Genomic DNA, 13,953 nt, shown 5'->3' on the forward strand with positions numbered 1-13,953 from the left:
GGGCAAGCAAAGGCCCAGAGGTAAGAGATGCTCAGAAGTCCACTGTGGCCAAGAGGCTGAGTGTCCCGTGTGTCAGGCTCGGGGGCTGAATTGTCAAGAGACCAAAAGGAAGTTTTGTGAAGATTTTGAACTGAGTAGTCATTTGATTGAGGGGGCTTCCCAGGTGGTACTAGTGGTAAAGAACCCATCTGCCAGTGCAGGAGAGACATAAGAGATCTGGTTCTCAGAATTGAAAGAGACATGTGTAACCCAATGTTCATCACAGCACTCTTTGCAATAGCTAGGACATGGAAGCGACCTAGATGTCCATTGGCTGATGAATGGATAAGAAAGCGGTGGTGCATATACACAATGGAATAGTACTCAGCTATTAAAAAGAATGCATTTGAATCAGTTCTAATGAGGTGGATGAAACTGGAGCCTATTATACAGAGTGAAGTAAGTCAGAAAGAAAAACACCAGTACAGTATATTAATGCATATATATGGAATTTAGAAAGATGGTAATGATAACCCTATATGTGAGACAGCGAAAGAGACACAGATGTAAAGAACAGACTTTCGGACTCTGTGGGAGAAGGCGAGGGTGGGATGATTTGAAAGAATAGCATTGAAACATGTATATTACCATATGTGAAATAGATTGCCAGTCCAGGTTCAATGCATGAGACAGGGCGCTCAGGACTGTTGCACTGGGATAACCCTGAGGGATGGGATGGGGAGGGAGGTGGGAGGGGGGTTCAGGATGGGGAACACATGTACACCCATGGCTGATTCATGTAAATGTATGGCAAAACCACTACAATATTATAAAGTAATTAGCCTCCAATTAAAATAAACTAATTAATTAAAAAATAAAAAACAAAAAGAGATCTGGGTTCTGTCCCTGGGTCGGGAAGATTCCCCTGGAGGAGGGCATAGCAACCCACTCCAGTATTCTTGCCTGGAGAATCCCATGGACAGAGAAGCCTGGTGGGTTAGAGGAGCCTGGTCGGCTATGGTCTGTAGGGTCGCAAAGAGCTGGACACGACTGAAGCGACTTAGAAGGCACGCACACGCAGTTGTTGGATTGAAGCACCACCTTCAGTCCAAGGCATTCATTGAAGGCCCACCATATATTTGAAAGGCATGATCCAAGGCTTTCGAGACCCAAAGATGATTAAGATTCAACCTCTCCTCTTGATGCCCACTCACAGTGCAGCCATGAGGCCAGGTGGGGAGGAAAGAACTGGGAGGCAATATGGCAGGACTCAATGTGGGTATCTTCCTGGGTGATGGGGATCTAAGAGGGAGCAGCAAGTCTGCCTGAGAGGAGCAGGGAGAGATTCACAGAGGAACTGAGCTTTGGGCTGGGTATTGAAGTTCGCATGTGCAGGTGAGAGTAGGTGGACCTCTTGAGTGAAAGGAATGACACCTACAAAGGTGGGAGAACTGTCTGTGTGTGCTGCTGGCCGCCATGGTTTTGATGTGGGCATTATGTTTCTGTGCAAGCTTGGGTCTGGTTGAAAGAGTGAGGGATGAAGTGTAGCTCATTCAAAGCTCTGTGGCAGCATTACAGGAAAGGGGACCCCTCCCAGGGCTCTAGAGTGGGCTCTTGTCTAACACTCAGAAATGAATTGTTTGAGGAGACACAAGTCCTGACAAAGCAAGAGACATTATTGGAGAGGGGTGCCCAGGTAGAAAGCAGAAAGGTAAGGGAAACCTAGGAGAATGGCTCTGCCACGTGGTTCACAGTCTCGGATTTTATGGTGATGGGGTTAGTTTCAGGGCTGACTCTGGCCAATCATTGTGCTTGGCCTGTAGTTGACTCTGGGTCCTTTCTGGGGGCTTAAGCAACTCTCAACCAAGATGGATGCCAGTGCTAGGGCTTCTGGGAGGTTGGCAGGGCACATCCTCTCCTCCCTCCTCCTTTTGCCTCCCCCCGCCCCCGAATTCTCCCAGTTGGTTTCAGCACCTGCCTCATGTTCCTTATGAGACCTCCTGTTGTGAGATAACCATGCAAGTGGTTATCATTGTGCCTGGCCAGGGCAGCTGGTTTTAATCAATGGCTCCCTACCAGGAGGACTTGTAAGCCATGGCTAAGCCCAGAATAAGGATGTCTAATTGTTATATATTGGGCTTCCCTGGTAGCTCAGCTGGTAAAGAATCCACCTGCAATGCAGGAGACTCTGGTAGATTCCTGGGTCAGGAAGATCCCCTGGAGAAGGGATAGGCTACCCACTCCAGTGTTCTTGGGCTTCCCTGGTGGCTCAGATGGTAAAGAATCTGCCTGCAGTGCAGAGACCTGAGTTCGATTCCCGGGTTGAGAAGATCCCCTGGAGAAGGGCATGGCAACCCACTTGCCTGGAGAATCCCCACAGACAGAGGAGCCTGGTGGGCTCCATGGGGTCCCAAAGAGTTGGACACAACTGAGTGACTAAGCACAGCACATTGTTATACATGAGCCTGGAGGAGACACTTTTTTCTAATCTACCCAAAGGTACAAATTAATGGTGGTCCTCTACTCTTGGGTTTGGGAGCTGGGAGCAGAAGTGCCTTAGGAATGTTTATCTTCAGGCAGTGTACCAAAGTCCAGTTTAGACCTACCACTCACTTGACTATTCAGCAATTCCCAAGCAGCTGCTGTATCCGGGCCCTTGGGAGTGGGGATTAGGGGGTGGGGGTCTGATGTGGGTAAGGCCACATAGCCCCTGTCCTCAAGAAGCTCAGGGTCCAATGAGGAAGATGGATGAATATTGACAACCAATGAAGTAAGCGTGGTGAGGAGGGTTGGGGCCTCGAGGATTCAGAAAACATTTTACAATGGAAGTGGCACTTTGACCTGAAACTTAAGAGATGTGTAGTGTGCCAGGCACAGGAGAAGGGACCAGTGTGTGCTTGGCCTCTGAGGCATGACTGTGTGCCTCTTGTGTGGGGAGTAATTATTGTCCTCGGAGTATGGGCTGGGTCACTGTGTATCTGGTTAGACTGAGAACAGATTGTAAGTGGGCCTACGTGCCAGACTGGGAAATTGTCTATTACATATTTGGGGTACCTATAAGGAACTTGTAAATGTGGTCAGCTTTGTATTTCAGAAAAAATACAGGATAAAGGGCGGGGCTGGGTTCAGAGAGATTATCCAAGAAGCTGTTGCAGAAATCCCAGACAGACATCAAAAGACACATACACACACACGTGTGTGTGTGTGTGTGTACGTGTGTTTGTATATCCCCTTTATGAATAACAGGCTTGTCGTGGCAAAGAGACTTATATAACTCAATGAAGCTATGAGCCATGCCCTGCAGGGCCACCCAAGAGGGACCGGTCACAGTGCAGAGTTCTGACAAAACGTGGTTCACTGGAGGAGGGAATGGCAAGTCACTCCAGTATTCTTGCCACGAGAACCCCATGAACAGCATGAAATGGCAAAAAGATGGCACCACAAGATGAGCCCCTCAGGCTGGAAGTTGTCCAATATGCTTATTAGGGAAGAACAGAGGGCAATTATTAATAGTTTCAAAAAGAATGAAGTGGCTGGGCCAAAGCGGAAACAATGCTCAGTTGTGGATGTGTCTGGTGGTGAAAGTAAAGTCTGATGCTGTAAAGAACAATATTGCATAGGAACCTGGAATAGTAGGTCCGTGAATCAAGGTTAAGTTGGACGTGGTCAAGCAGGAGATGGCAAGAGTGAACATCAACATTTTAGGAATCAGTGAAGTAAAATGGACAGGAATGGGTGAATTTAACTCAGATGACCATTATATCTACTACTGTGAGGAAGAATCCCTTAGAAAAAGTGGAGTAGCCTGCATAGTCAACAAAAGAGTCTGAAATGAAGTACTTGGGTACAATCTCAAACCAACAGAATGATCTCAGTTCATTTCCAGGGCAAACCATTCAATATCACAGCAATCCAAGTCTGTGCCCCAAGCACTAATGCTGAAGCAGCTGAAGTTGACCAGTTCTATGAAGACCTACAAGACCTTCTAGAACTAACACCAGAAAAAGGGGTCCTTTTCATCATAGGGGGCTGGAATGCAAAGTACTCAAAAGATACCTGGAGTAACAGGTAAGTTTGGCCTTGAAATACAAAATGAAACAGAACAAAGGCTAACAGTTTTTTCAAGAGAATGCACTGGTCATAGTGAATATCCTCTTCCAACAACACAAGAGATGTCTCTACACATGGACATCACTAAATGGTCAGTACCAAAATCAGATTGATTATATTCTTTGCAGCCGAAGATGAAGAAGCTCTATACAGCCAGCAAAAAGAAGACTTGGAGGCAACTGTGGCTCAGATCATGAAATCCTCATTGCAAAATTCAGACTTAAATTGAAGAAAGTAGGGAAAACCACTAGACCATTCAGGTATGACCTAAATAAAATCCCTTATGATTATACAGTGGAAGTGACAAACAGATTCAAGGGATTAGATCTGATAGAAAGAGTGGCTGAAGAACTATGGATGGAGGTTCATGACATTGTACAGGAGGCGTTGATCAAGACCATACCCAAGAAAAAGAAATGCAAAAGGGAAAAATGGTTGTCTGAGGAGGCCTCACAAATAGCTGAGAAAAGAGAAGCTAAAGGCAAAAGAAAAAGGGAACGATATATCCAACTGAATGCAGAGTTCCAGAGAATAGCAAGGAGAGATAAGAAAGCCTTCTTAAGTGACCAGTATAACGAATTAGAGGAAAACACTTGAATGGTAAAGACTAGAGATCTCGTCAAGAAAATTGGAGATATCAAGGGAACATTTCATGCAAGGATGGGCACGATAAAGAACAGAAACAGCAAGGAGCTAACAGAGGCAGAAGAGATTAAGAAGAGGTGGCAAGAATACACAGAACTGTACAAAAAATGTCTAAAAGACCCAGATAACCACGATGGTGTGGTCATTCACCTAGAGCCAGATATCCTGGAGTGTGAAGTCAAGTGGGCCTTAGGAAGCATCACTACCAACAAAGCTAGTGGAGGTGATGGGATTCCATCTGAGCTATTTCAAACTGTAAAAGATGATGCTTTTAAAGTGCTGCACTCAATATGCCAGCAAATTTGGAAAACTCAGCAGTGGCTTCAGAACTGGAAAAGGTCAGTTTTCATTTCCAGTCCCAAAGAAGGGCAATGCCAAAGAATGTTCAAACTACCACACAATTGTACTCATTTCACATGCTAGCAAGATTATGCTCCAGATCCTTGAAGTTAGGCTTCACATAGCAGTATGTGAACCGAGGACTTCCAGATGTACAAGCTGGGTTTAGAAAAGGCAAAGGAACCAGAGAGATGCTCTTGATACCATTCTCCTCTTGGGTCCCCACAGAGATGACATCACTTAATAGACTGAGTACTTTCTTAGATTTTTTTTTTCTCTCATCTTTTATCTCTGTTCTTGACACTTCCCTCACAGTACACCCTGCAGTGAGCTTCACAGATTAGGGCTGGTTTATCCAATAGGCACTGAAGACAACAGCAGTATGTGGGGTCTACAGGATTCTCAAGGGTCCCGAAAATGTTTGAGACCTGAAAAATGTTCTCTGATCCAAAATATGAACAACAGCAGCAACAACCAAATCTTTTCCAGCAAAAACATTTTATTTCAGGAATTCCTGGTGATCAGTGGTTAGGACTCAGGGCTTCCACTGTAGGGGGCAGCTAAGATCCGAAGTGCTGTGGCAAGTCCAAAAAAAAGAAAAAAAATTATTTCAAAAGCAAAGTTATGTAATTTATTTCAAACATTTAAGTGGAAATAGTTTAATGTAGGATGTTGTATGCATTCTAATATGTTCGAAGTGAGCAGAACATATCCATCCAAAATGGTCGGAGCCTGGGACATAGATTTGAATCAGCCCTGGATGGGACTGTTGTGATGAGAGTTTGAAAAGCACACACCCATCAACTTAGATGCATTGTATTAGACGCATCAACTTAGACAGCATCATATCAAGTCATACAACAGGAAGTAATTAAATAAAGGGGATGGCAATGACCCCCCCTTTTTTTAAAACATGTTTTTAGTTCATTTGGGCCTGTCTTAGAATAGGTGTTTACAAGTCAATTTTAAAATCAAACATTCCCTTATCAATTGATGAAAGGATTTTATTATCCTAAAATAGGATGGACTTGACTGGTCTCTGATAGCTCATTAATTCTCCAAAGAAGGGCTGTGTGGTCACTGTTTTATAAGGGTCACATTATTAGCTGTCTTTCATTTAACACGTCTATAAATAGTAAATCCATGCAGTTGGTTACCTTGCCTCATCTTTCATTTTACATCAGGTTTGCTTTGGAAACTATACCAGGAAGTTGCATTGCTCAAAGCTAGACATTCTACAGGAACTTCCTCAAGATTTGTTTTTTTCTCCGGTGGTTGAGATGGGTGTTTGGTTACACACACTTGAAAGTCCAGGCTAACGTACTTGTGACCAAGCTCCAAGTTGGGGTTTGGGTGACCTAGAGGATCGGGTTCCAGGACCCTTACTGCCTCCAGTTTTATCTGTTTTCCTTGATACAATTTCATTTGAAAAAGAGACGAAGGGGGACAAAGTGTTTCCTGTACTAAATGATTAAAAACCAGAATTCTGTGGCCTGGAATGGTCTCTGCGTTTGGGAAGGATATTTTATGTTGAGAGAACTTCCTTTGTGATTTTATATGTATATGTAAAATTTATTTTATTGAAGTATAGTTCATTTCTGCTGTACAGCAAAATGATTCAGTTGCACACATATACGTTCTTTTTCTTATTCTTTTTTACTATGGTTTATCACAGGATTTTGAATATAGTTCCCTGTGCTATACCGTAGGACCTTGTCTATATATTTTATATGTAAGTTTGCCTGTGCTAATCCCAAACTCCAAATCCATCCCTCCCTAGCCCCCCTTGTGATTCTGATTGGCCCCTCTAACTGCCCCTCCATCTCTGGGAAGAGACCACTGACTTTGAACTTGGGGCTTTCATTTCTGCTTCACCCACTCTGAGACTCATGGTCCTACCAACACTTGTGTCTGCCATCTCCTAACTTCCCAGCAGAGATGAGGTCTTTGGCTCTTCCTATGTGTGGCTTTGTCAGTATCCCTTTTCATAGAACAATGTCAGTTGCTAGTTGCTTATGGGACTAGAACACCAAACCTTCCCCTGAGCAACACTTGGTTTGTGGAGGAGCTTCAGTTCAGTTCAGTTCAGTTGCTCAGTTGTGTCTGATTCTTTGTGACCCCATGGACTGCAGCACGCCAGGCTTCCCTGTCCATGACCAACTCCTGGAGCTTGCTCAAACTCATGTCCATTGAGTCAGTGATGCCATCCAACCATCTCATTCTCTGTTGTCCCCTTCTCCTGCCTTCAGTCTTTCTCAGCATCACAGTTTTTTCCAATGAGTCAGTTCTTCGCATCAGATGGCCCTGGTATTGGAACTTCGGCTTCAGCATCAGTCCTTCCAAATGAATATTCAGGACTGATTTCCTTTAGGATGGACTGGTTGGATCTCCTGGCAGCTCAAGGGACTCTTAATAAGTGTCTTCTCCTACACCACAGTTCAAAAGCATCAGTTCTTCAGCACTCAGCTTTCTTTATGGTCCAACCCTCACATCCATACATTACTACTGGAAAAACCATAACCTTGACTAGACGGACCTTTGTCGGCAAAGTAATGTCTGCTTTTAATATGCTGTTTAGGTGGAGGAGCTTAAGTTCACCCAATGTCATTCAGTTATGGGTGTAAGGTTTGGAGAGAATGAGGAGTACCATAGTAAGAAAAATGGAGAACTACACTGAGTCCAATTTGAGATCATACCGTAGAGCTGATAAAAGGAACAAAGTGACCAAAGTTCCAGTCCACTGGAAGATTTCCAAGCAGTCCCTGGGGTGACCCATTCAGCTTGCTCTTACTCCACAGTCGCACTAGAGGTTGGGGATACCATGGCCAGGACTGAGGTGGGTTTAACAAAAAAGAATGTGACTTCTGCTTGGCAAAGGCCGTTTTCCTCCTCAGCCCTGGATTTCATCATTTCCCATCTTCTCAGAGAATATTTCTGAATTTTCAACCATATGGAAGTTTTCCAGTTATCATTTTGTTTTTGATTTCTAGCTTAATTCAATTGTAATCTGCAAACATACTTGGATGACATTAATTTTTTTATTTGTTAAGAACCTTCATATGGCCATGGAGAAGGAAATGGCAACCCACTCCAGTATTCTTGCCCGGAGAATCCCATGGACAGAGGAGCCTGGCAGGCTACAGTCCATGGGGTCGCACGAGTCGGACACTACTTATCGACTAAACCAACCACCATCATATGGCCAACTTTTATGAATGTTTGATGCTACTTGAAAAGTCTGTTTTGTGTAGTTGTGGGGGGTTTCAGGATTCTGCCTAAAGTTGGTTAGATTAAGAATGCTAATGGAAAAAAAGAGAGTGCTAATTGTGAATAGCTCACATCTTCTATTTTAAATATAGCGGTGTGTCCATGTCAGTTTCAAACTGCCAATCTACCGCTTCCCTACCCTGTAATGGTATGTTCTTTCTCTAAGTCCGTGAGTCCGTTTCTGTTTTGTAAATTTGTAAATAAGTTCATTCGTGTCACTTTTTTTTTAGATTTCACGTATAAGCCATATCATATGATATTTGTCTTGAAGTGAACATAATTTAAAAAAAATCTGTGTCAGACAGCCTCAGCATCTGCCCACTCTCATTGGTCTGTTTCTACTGTCTATTATTTCTGCTGGTTTTCATTCGTGTTGTTGTGTTTCCTTGTGTATTTTTTATTATATGAAAAATTGTAATTGCATACAATTGTTTGTAGAAATAACTTGAGACCTGGGATGACCTAGGATGACACATGATTTTTTAATTTTTTTGGTTGCTTTAATCAGGTGCTTGTGGTTACAACACTATGCCCTTACGTCAGTCCATGCTTAGTAATTGAGATGATTTATAGCTGACTTGTGATGGAGGAGCCTGATAGGCTACAGTCCATGGGGTTGCAAAGAATTAGACACGACTGAGCGACTTCACTTACTATAGCTGACTTGTAGACTTCGTTTAGGTCAGCTTATTTTGGTCACCTTTCCTTCAATGGGGCAGCTCTTTAGAAATTTTTTTCCTAAAGGAAATAGTCAGAGGTGAGTGTACACACACATGCACAAAATGTATGCCCAAGATTCTCCATCTCAACATTACAATATTTATGAAGACAAAAGCTTAGAAGTGGCTTATAATGGAATAAAATGTTAAACACTTTTTTAAATTAAGATGATATTTTTGAATAACATTTATTATTTGGGAAAACACTTGCTATATAATACAGAGCAGAAGAAGCAGGATATAAAACTGTACATTCCAGTATCACTCCAGTTTTGTAGGACCTACATATACAAAGAAAAAAGTTCAAAAAGTACCCTACCAAGATGTTAGCAGTGAAGTGAAAGTCGCTCAGTCATGTCTGACTCTTTGTGACTCCATGGTCTATACAGTTCATGAAATTCTCCAGGCCAGAATTCAGGAGTGGATAGCCTTTCCCTTCTCCAGGGGGTCTTCCCAACCCAGGGATTGAACCCAGGTCTTCTGCTTTGCAGGCGGATTCTTTACCAGCTGAGCCACCAGGAAAGCCCAAGAAGGTGTTAGCAGTAGTCATATCTAAAATTAAAAGAAAATTTTCATTTTCTTATTCACATTTTTGTATGTCTTTCAAATCCTCTATAAGGAATGTGTATTATTCTTAAATCAGGAAATAAAATCAAGTTATTACATTTTTAAAAACAGTAGTTCACAGGAGTGCAAGCAGTCACAATGGAATAGATAGACTATAGTTTGCAACATCTGTCTGATTGCCTGGGGAAAATTTCAATGTCAGGAAATCGTTCCCATTTTAAAAATAATCTTACTGAAGTTTCAAGTTGCATATGCTACAGAGAACTGCTTATTGACAGTCTCTGTGCTTGAGGTGCCCAAGATATATAACAAAAGTGCAGACACACCCAAGAAGACTGGAAATAAGACTCAGAAAAGAACACCAGTAACAACATGGAATCTCAGTGTTGGAAAGGCACCTACAGGCTGCCTGGCCCAATCCTTCACCCATAAGAATTCTCTCCTACAAAAAAAGTAGTGGCTTACAGTTTGGTAATGCAGTGTTTGACCTCTCAAGGTTATTACTTGGACTTCGCTAAAATGTGTCAAGTGACAGGTTTATTACTAACTTTGAAGGCAGCCATTTCCAAGGTGGGGTAGCTCCAGCTGGAACAAAGTTAGTGAGTTACTAGCCTGGAGCCCAGAAGGGCGTACTAAGGTGAGGTTAATCAGCAATGGAGGGAGAGCCTGTTTGACTCCCAGCCTCTCTGATTGGCAGTCTCTGGCTCCCTTCAGTTTCCAGTCTGACCATTTGTGCAAAACGCTTCTGTTGGCAAAACAGAGCTTGTGGTCGGCTTCATCCTTTGTTTGATAAACAGAGATGTGTGTTCCCAAAAAGTAATTTTAAGCTAAGGTTTTTGGGAAATAAGCTGCATGTTTGTAATAAACAGACAATTTTTTTTTCCAGTTTTGTCTACATGAAACTAAAAAGGACCAGGTAGTATTCAGCTGAGTGAGAGGTTGTTGGCCATCTCATTTCCAATATCTGACTTCTCTCCTCCATGGCCTTGCAGCCTCTTCTGTCATGTTCCATCGCTCTCTTTCTCTCTCATTTTCTCATCTCTCCTGCCCAGGCTTCCCAGAACCTCTTAGGGTCAGCAAAACTAACCCTGAGTCAGGAGTCCTGGATTCCAGTTTTCATGTTGTCACTTCCTATGGCACCTTGGGGGAGTCACATCCCCTTGCTGATGATGTTACCCGAGAGAGATAGTGGGTGTGGGTGTCCCTCTGGGAGGGAAATCCACGGAAATGGAGAATTCAAGCATGGGGGAAAGTCCAAGGAAATGCTGCCTTCAATCCAATGTGGGAAGACCTTTGTCTGGGGTCCTCAGGACTCCCCAGAGGGGATAGAGGGATTTTGCTCCATATGGTGCCTATACAAAGGGATATAGAAACAAACTGGAAGTTGTGGGGCTGAAGGGAAAACCTTGTGTTAGGAGCCCTGGCCTCTGCACCCAACTGTGTCCCTAAATAGCTCTGTGACCTTAAGCAAATCCTTCACCTCCCTGGGCTTGTTTGCTTACCTTTAAAGTAAAGGGATTGGATTAGATCTCTAAGTTTTCTTCCAGCAGCATGATTCTGTGACTCTGTGCTCAATATTGCATATTAAATGGAGAAAGAGAAATGAGCTAGTAAGATTTTTTTTTTTTATTTTTTAAGAAAGTAGAAGTAGAAATTATGCTGGGAAGAAGCTCCCTCAGAGGATTTATTTGTAAAAAAATATTTTTCTTTTAAAAAAACTTTATTTTTAATTGGAGGATCATTGCTTTACAATATTGTGTCAGTTTCCGCCATATAGCAACATGAATTAGCCATAGGTATACGTATGTCATCTCCCTGTTGACTTTTATTTTATTTTTGGCTGCAAAAGGAAGACCCACTTCCTTGCTGCATGCAGACTTTCTCTAGCTACAGTAAGCAAAGGCTACTCTTCATGATGTTTCAAGGGATTCTCATTGTGGTGGCTTCTCTTGTTGCGATTCTCGGACTCTGGAGCTCAGGCTTAGTAGCTGTGGTGCATGAATTTGGCTGCTCCACGGCATGTGGGATCATCTCAGACCAGGGATTGAACCCATGCCCCCTGCGCTGGCAGATGGATTCTTAACCACTAGACCACCAGGGAAACGCCCTACTAGAACTTAGAGTAAATATTATTACAGAAACCCAGTGAAAAATCTAGAGATGCAGCAGGTAAAGTCTGTCCATGACAAACCTAGAGGTAATATGCTCTTTGTGATGAAATTTTATTTTCCTAAATCTCACTCCCAGTCAGACTGTGACTTCAAGTGAAGAATGAAAGAATGAAGGGAAGCAGAGTCAAGACTGAGGCACGCTGAGGTGGAGAAAAGAGGAACCAGAGGGTGCCATGATGGAGGCACCTTGGGAAGAAGGTGGTCATGGGCTGAGGGTGGGAAAGGTGGTGAGATGGGAGGGAGGGGAAAGAAAAACGTTGCTGTCCCTGAGAGAACTGGGAAGGCTCTTACTCAGGGCATGATCTAGAGGATGGAAAGGTATAGAACAACAGTGAGGGCCCAGCGGACACTGGGTGGCACCACTACATCCTGAGACCCATCACTGGAGCAGGTCCAAGGCCCAGTGGGAGCGGGAACGCTCACGGCAGGGGACCGTCCTGCCTCCAGCCAGCATACATAATACGGTTATTGGTGTGCTGATAACCTGGACTCATGAATGTTGCTGTCAACAGACTGTACATGTTGTTATGTGTGTGAAGCTGAATGTCATTTCCTCTTGTTTGAACAACTTCAAATCATTCTCTTTCCATCTCCAGCACGTTCTCTGTTAGAGCCTGTTGCGAAGGCTCCTGGCTGGTGGGCTCAGTGCCTGGCCTGAGGCGGACAAGTGCTAGGTAAGTGGATGGTAAAATCAATTCTTTGAATGAAGGTGATCAGGCCAGGTTTCAGTTCAGAGAGATCTGATATTGTTTTAGAAAAATCAGGTTGCTACTGTTGCAGCTTACCTATTTTTGGAATTTCTGGCATAAATTTCTTGCAGGCATTTTGGCTTTTCTCCACTTAACCCCTTTTCATTTTTTTTAAGATGTGATTAACATTTTTAAAAATTATTTATTTTTAATTAAGGGATAATTGCTTCGGTTTCTGCCATACATCAACACCGTTTTCATTTTTTAAATTATGATATCCTGTAAATTGATCTAGTAGAGCTGAACATGTGGTTGTGCCCAGCGTCATCCTAATCCCAGGTCCACGGCTATGAGAACAAAGGAGGCCCTTTGTTTTAGGTCTGCCTTGAAGGTGTGTAAGGTGAATGCTTCCCCCTTCAGCTTCTCAGGAGCCAGTTTATAGACAGTCTGTAGGGCATGAAAGTGTCTTGCTACAAGCCTGCATGGACAAGTATGTAGTGGCTGCAGCTGGCATTGTGTCCCAGACTTTCTATAGAGGACAGTGGTATTAAACACTCAATGTCAGAAACAATGTTCATTTGGATAATGTAGGGGATTATTTGCTCTAAGTGGTAAAAGATCTACCTGCCAGTGCAGGAAACACAAGAGATGCGGGTTTGACTCCTGGGTCAGGAAGATCCCCTCATAGGAAATGGCAACCCACTCCAGTATTCTTGTCTGGTAAATCCCATGCACGGAAGAGCGTGGTGGGCAAGAGTCCATGCAGTCACAGAGAGTTGGACACGACTGTTCACTCACTCCTTTGCCCTTAATAAGGTTCAGTTCAGTTCAGTTCAGTCACTCAGTCGTGTCCGACTCTTTGCGACCCCATGGACTGCAGCATGCCAGGCCTCCCTGTCCATCACCAACTCCTGGAGTTTACTCAAACTCATGTCCATTGAGTCAGTGATGCCATCCAACCATCTCATCCTCTGTTATCCCCTTCTCCTCCTGCCCTCAATTTTTCCCATCATCATGGTCTTTTACAATGAGTCAGTTCTTCGTATCAGGTGGCCAAAGTATTGGAGTTTCAGCTTCAGCATCAGGAAGTAACTACTTAATAAGGTAGTTTCTCTCAAGACCTAATGCCAAATTTAACTGTTATTTGGGATTTTAAATATATATATTTAAAATATTAAACTTCTTTTGTTTCTTTTTTTCTCATTTATTTTTTTATTGTAGTGTAGTTGATTTACAATATTGTTAATTCCTATTGTATAGCAAAGTGATTCAGTTATATTCTTTTCCATAATAGTTTATCATAGGATTTTTTAAAATTGGAGGATAAATGCTTTACAATGTTGTCTTGGTTTCTCCTGTACAAAAACGTGAATCAGCATATATATATATATATTTCTTCCCTCTTGAACCTTCAGTCCCATGGAACTCCTAGCCCTTTATACTCTTAAAAATTACTGAGAACCCCAA

At 43.0% G+C, this 13,953-nt stretch overlaps 1 protein-coding gene across 3 annotated transcripts in view; it reads left to right on the top strand.

The window, feature by feature from the left end:
* ATP6V0A4 (ATPase H+ transporting V0 subunit a4) overlaps positions 1–13,953 on the top strand; it is a 98,173-nt gene that overhangs the window by 27,645 nt on the left and 56,575 nt on the right. For 2 of the 3 annotated variants that reach the window (XM_086395353.1, XM_086395352.1), the window contains one exon: positions 12,394–12,471. The gene's annotated coding sequence lies outside the window, so the exon portion shown is untranslated. Of the gene's footprint in view, positions 1–11,873; positions 11,996–12,393; positions 12,472–13,953 lie in introns of all 3 variants that reach the window. The other variant, XM_086395354.1, reaches the window with a different exon arrangement.

Source organism: Bos grunniens, chromosome 4, assembly GCF_055505025.1.
Source record: "Bos grunniens cultivar Pamir isolate PY7600 chromosome 4, Bosgru_T2T1.0, whole genome shotgun sequence".
In the NCBI taxonomy this organism is placed as follows: domain Eukaryota; kingdom Metazoa; phylum Chordata; class Mammalia; order Artiodactyla; family Bovidae; genus Bos; species Bos grunniens.